The 6,000-nt window shown below is 50.3% G+C and overlaps 1 protein-coding gene across 2 annotated transcripts in view; it reads right to left on the minus strand.

Annotated features, from left to right (window-relative positions):
* The window catches only part of LOC122559229 (sodium- and chloride-dependent creatine transporter 1-like), a 132,059-nt gene that overhangs the window by 99,589 nt on the left and 26,470 nt on the right, over positions 1-6,000 (minus strand). Inside the window, exon 1 of one of the 2 annotated variants that reach the window (XM_087994028.1) lies at positions 1,845-1,863. The exons of the other annotated variant lie outside the window; for it this stretch is intronic. The gene's annotated coding sequence lies outside the window, so the exon portion shown is untranslated. Of the gene's footprint in view, positions 1-1,844; positions 1,864-6,000 lie in introns of those variants that run through there. 2 annotated transcript variants of the gene reach the window in all.

Below are 6,000 nucleotides of genomic sequence, written 5' to 3' on the forward strand. Positions count from 1 at the left end.
GGCGATGTTGGAGGAGTGTGGGTGGGGAGAGGGATGTGGGTGATGCTGGGGGGAACAGTGGTGTGTGTCAGGCCTGGGGTGTGGGTGTGGGGCGGTGAGTGAGCTGCAGGATGGTGCTGTCACTCTGAAACATCACCCAGAATCACTCTCTCTCCAAACAGAGCCACCATTCACAAAACACCACCCACCCAGTGTCCCAAAACCGCTCAGCCCCCAGCCCTCCCCGTCCCTCTCTCCCTGTTTGGAAAAGCAGCCCTTTGTACACAGCAAGCTCCCACAGACAGCAGGGAGGGAAACAGACCAATCAAACTGCTTCAGTCATGTGTGTTGTACAATAAAATATTCAGCAAGACACGGGTGAAAGTCCCTGCCCTTTTACAAAGAACAACCATGGGATCATTTACATCAGCCTGAGAGCACAGGCAGGAATACAACTCAGCACTCCCTCAGCGCTGACCCTCCGACAGCGCGGCACTCCCTTAGCACTGACCCTCCGACAGCGCGGCACTCCCTCAGCGCTGACCCTCCGACAGTGCGGCACTCCCTCAGCGCTGACCCTCCGACAGTGCGGCACTCCCTCAGCACTGACCCTCCGACAGCGCGGCATTCCCTCAGCACTGACCCTCTGACATTGTTATAGACAATAGATAACAGACAATAGGTGCAGGAGTAGGCCATTCTGCCCTTCGAGCCTGCACGACCATTCAATATGATCATGGCTAATCATCCTTCCTCAGTATCCTGTTCCTGCCTTATCTCCATAACCCTTGATTCCACTATCCTTGAGAGCTCTATCCAACTCTTTCTTAAATGAATCCAGAGACTGGGCCTCCACTGCCCTCTGGGGCAGAGCATTCCACACAGTCACCACTCTCTGGGTGAAGAAGTTTCTCCTCATCTCTGTCCTAAATGGTCTACCCCGTATTTTTAAGCTGTGTCCTCTGGTTCAGCACTCACCCATCAGCGGAAACATGTTTTTAGATTAGATTAGATTATATTACAGTGTGGAAATAGGCCCTTCGGCCCAACAAGTCCACACCGACCCGCCGAAGCGTAACCCACCCATACCCCTACATTTACCCCTTACCTAACACTACGGGCAATTTAGAATGGCCAATTCACCTGACCCTGCACATCTTTGGACTGTGGGAGGAAACCGGAACACCCGGAGGAAACCCACGCAGACACGGGGAGAACGTGCAAACTCCACACAGTCAGTCGCCTGAGGCGGGAATTGAACCCGGGTCTCAGGCGCTGTGAGGCAGCAGTGCTAACCACTGTGCCACCGTGCCGCACCGTTCCTGCCTCCTGAGTGTCCAATCCTTTAATAATCTTATATGTCTCAATCAGATCCCTTCTCAGTTTTCTAAACTCAAGGGTATACAAGCCCAGTCGCTCCAGTCTTTCAGCGTAATGTAGTCCCGCCATTCCAGGAATTGACCTCGTGAACCTACGCTGCACTCCCTCAATAGCCAGAATGTCTTTCCTCAAATTTGGAGACCAGAACTGCACACAGTACTCCAGGTGTTCTCGGAGTTACAGTCTGGTTAAAGGGTTTGAGCCCATTGCCTGCAATTGAACCGGTGACTTTCTGAGCAGGAGGGGAGTGGAGTGCAGAGCTCAGGCTGATTTGTCCTGGGACTCTCCAGCAGAGAGTGTCTTGTTTTGACAAAAATAGGGGTGAAATCCAGGGTGAGTGCAGGACCCTGAGCTAAAGGAGTCTCTTTGACAGAGTGGGTCAGCATCTAGAACATGTCAGTGAACCTGACCCCTGACCTCAGCCTGGACACAAATCCACCTCCCACCTCCAACCATCGCCCCCAAACGTCCAGCACCTTACTGACCATCCCTGCTGTCCCGAGACAGACTGTAACACCATCCACAGAAACGGGATCGGAGAGCAAGCTGGTCACACACGAGCTGGGATTTTAAATTAAAGTTTAAAAGCCGTTTCCGGTGGGAATTCCTGGGAATGGTGCTCAGGGAGTTTCTGCTTGTAATTGTGGAGAGATTAAGGTCAGGGATAGGGGGGTAGGATAGAGGGTACTCTGGGTGAGGATTAGAGGTCAGCTGACAGACTCTGAAGGAGATCTCCCTGTCACCACGAGCTCTCCTGCTTGTCTCAGACCAATTCGGGCTGATCCCAGGCCCTTCCTGGAAGAGTTATTACTCTCCCGAGTACACACTCCCCTCTCACAGTCACCATGACAGTGACCACTCTGGCCTCCCCTCCCCCACACCCGTCTGTCAAACAGCGTTGACCACAGGTTGGGACTGGACTGTGTAACTATCAGCAGCAAGACCGTGCTGAGGAGGCCTGCAATGGTGGGAATGAAGGGAAACCAGGAGAGTCAGAAATTCAGCTCCGACACAGAGCTTCCATGAGAGAGAGTGTGTTTGATGGTGGGACAGCGTAGAGGAAGCTTTACTCTATATCTAACTCCTGTCCTGGGAGTGTTTGCTGGGGGACAGTGCAGAATCCCTACAATGCGGGAACAGACCATTCAGCCCAACAAGTCCACACCGACCCTCCGAAGAGTAACCCACCCAGATCCGTTCCCTTACATTTACCCCTGACTAATGCACCAAACCTACACATCCCCAAACACTGTGTGTAATTTCCCACGGCCAATCCACCCTGACCTGCACATCTTTGGACTGTGGGAGGAAACCGGAGCACCCGGAGGAAACCCACGCAGACATGGGGAGGACGTTAAAGCTCCACACAGACAGTCGCCTGAGGCTGGAATCGAACCTGGGTCCCTGGTGCAGTGAGGCAGCAGTGCTAACCACTGAGCCACTGTGGTGCCTGTGTGGAGAGAGCTTTAACCCCATGCTATCCCTGTCCTTAACAGCTTTGCTTGGTGTTGGGGGTGATGCTGGAGGAATGAGAGAGAGCTGATATTATTGGCCTTAACCCCTGATGTACTGTGTCACACACCAATCTTTGACCAATAAACACACTATGGGTGTTGCTGGGAAAGGGAGGCAGGTTCTGCTGTGACTCATTGTCACAGAGTTGGCTGGCTAGGAAGGATTAGCAACAGAGCTCAGTCTACGTCACAGCAGTAACTAGCAGATGGTTTCACTGGTCAGGGATTAAACTGGTTTCAGGCAGCAGCAGGAAGACAGACTGAGCTCCCTTTGTCCCACCAAACCCACCATCAGCACTGGAGCATCATTAGGACAGGCATAGCACTCTCTCGCTATCCCCCAATCCCCCTCTCTCTCCCTCCCTCAGTAAGACAATGACACATTTTGACCAAGTTTATTGTAATGACAGACAGTGCAGGTCTACGGGGAAAATGGAACTAGCAAGCACATTCAGGGCCTATGCTGACAGAATCCTGTGATATCTCCTGAGGTAGATCAGTGTAAGATTGTGTTTGAGAGAATCGATGTGTTGAAGCATTTCATGATCTCTAATCTTACTGAAGGCACTATATAAATGCAAATTGTGCTATTTTTGTTTCCTGATGAAGGGCTTTTGCATGAAACGTGGTTTTTCCTGCTGCTCAGATGCTGCCTGACCTGCCGTGCTTTTCCAGACCCACATTCTCGATTCTGATCTCCAGTATTTGCAGTCCTCACTTTTGCCTATTTTTGGTGAAGTCCACATGAAAGTAAAGGATGAGGAACGATAGCACTGGGGTTAATGAGGCTTCAGGGATAGACCAGGCCCTGGCCTCTGAGCCTGTCACTTACCACTATTTAACCTCCTCTCACAGAGTCTTAGAGATGTACAGCACGGAAACAGACCCTTCGGTCCAACCCGTCCATGCCAACCAGATATCCCAACCCAATCTAGTCCCACCTGCCAGCACCCGGCCCATATCCCTCCAAACCCTTCCTATTCATATACCCATCCAAATGCCTCTTAAATGTTGCAATTGTACCAGCCTCCACCACTTCCTCTGGCAGCTCATTCCATACACGTACCACCCTCTGAGTGAAAACGTTGCCCCTTAGGTCTCTTTTATATCTTGCCCCTCTCACCCTAAACCTATGCCCTCTGGTTCTGGACTCCCCCACCCCAGTGAAAAGACTGTCTATTTACCCTATCTATACCCCTCATTATTTTATAAACCTCTATAAGGTCACCCCTCAGCCTCCAACGCTCCAGGGAAAACAGCCCCAGATTGTTCAGCCTCTCCCTGTAGCTCAAATCCTCCAAACCTGGCAACATCCTTGTAAATCTTTTCTGAACCCTTTCATGTTTCACAACATCTTACATTTCTCCTCAATTTCTCTCTTGACCCTCTGGGGTCACTTTGGCTTAGTGCCCACTGTCCCAGTCTCTGCTGACATCCCACCCAGGGCACATTCTCCCACACTGTAGGACCAGCCTCAAAAAAAGGGATTGTACATAAATTCACTAGAGTAGGTGGAACCAGCTTCCAAAGCTGAGGTAACTTGAGTATACTGGAGTAAGACAGTGAGCTGTTAGAGGGCTTCAGATGATTAAAACATTGTAGTAGACAGGAAAAAAAAGACTTTCCCTCTCCAGACTCAGTCCAGATCATTCCAAAGGCCAGGCCAACATGCCAGCAGGAATTAGAACACTTATGGAACTGTACAAGGAAGACAGAACCTCCCCAAGAGCAGGGGACTCTCAGATTTGTGTCAGTGGGGATCAGGGCAGTAATTATTTCTGCTGATTGATTTACTAACTTTCCAAAATTGACGAGGAGGTTTCTGCTGTAACTCCAGCAGAATATCAGGGATTCCCTCCGACAAACGATGCTGTTTGTAGAGATTAGCAATATCGCTGACTGCACAATCCACAAGGTGTTGTTTTAGTGTCACATTGGAAATATCAGAGAATGGTTGATCTGAGCATTGTATAGTAAGGTCATTCACTGAACAATGTGTGATTGAACTGGCCCAGTTCAGAGTCACCTTGAGAAACTTGGCAGCCAAACAGTGAGAAAACAACTGTTTCAGCATAGATTAGTTAATAGTTTAAACTTGCAATAAACAGAGAGAGATGTAAATAGGAGGAAGAACACACACACACCCCCCGCGCACACACCCCCCGCGCACACACACACACACACCCCGCACACACACCCACCCACACACACCCACCCACACACACCCACCCACACACACCCACCCACACACACCCACCCACACACACCCACCCACACACACCCACCCACACACCCCACCCACACACCTGACAGCAGTAAACTGGAGATAACACAGAACAGCAAATACACAAATTAATGTAATACAGTACCAGCCAATCACCTCACCCACCTGTAGTGAATGCCAATGGATTCCTCGAATTCCTACAATGAGGAAACAGGCCATTTGGCCCAACAAGTCCAGACCCGTGCCCCTACACTATTACTCTACATTTCCCCTGACTAATGCACCTGACCTGCACATCTTTGGACTGTGGGAGGAAACCCACACAGACACGAGGAGAATGTGCAAACTCCACACAGACAGTCACCCAAGGCAGGAATTGAACCCAAGTCCCTGGCGGTGTGAGGCAGCAGTGCTAACCACTGAGCCACCGTGCCATTGGAGGAGAATGACAGATTTCTCAGCCTCCCTCAGAGATGCTAGTCCACAGGGCAGTGCCCATCTGCAATTCACAACAGATGAAACCAAGATATGAGATTCTCTCAGAGAATGTGGGCATCACTGGCAAATCTGAGATTTGTTGCCCTTGAACGGATCATCCTCTGAAATTGCCTGGGAACCAAATCAGGGTCACCACCTTAAGAGGCACATGTCAGCTGGACAGGGTAAGGATGGCAGATTTCCTTCCCTAATGAGGGTCAGTGAACCAGATGGGTTTCATAACAATCAATGATAACTTCAATCTCTCCATCAGTGATGGTGACCATGATATTTCAGTTTTCTTTTCTTGATTTCATTTAGGACGTGTGTGTCACTGGGTAGACCAAGCTGTGACCTGCTCTTGTAGCCACTGTGTTCATTTGGCAAGTCCCCCAGTCGAGTTTCTGGTCAATGGTAACCCCCAGG

The sequence above is a fragment of the Chiloscyllium plagiosum genome, unplaced genomic scaffold, assembly GCF_037043375.1.
Source record: "Chiloscyllium plagiosum isolate Xiang-an unplaced genomic scaffold, Cpla_swu_hap1 HiC_scaffold_14, whole genome shotgun sequence".
Taxonomy (NCBI): Eukaryota; Metazoa; Chordata; class Chondrichthyes; order Orectolobiformes; family Hemiscylliidae; genus Chiloscyllium; species Chiloscyllium plagiosum.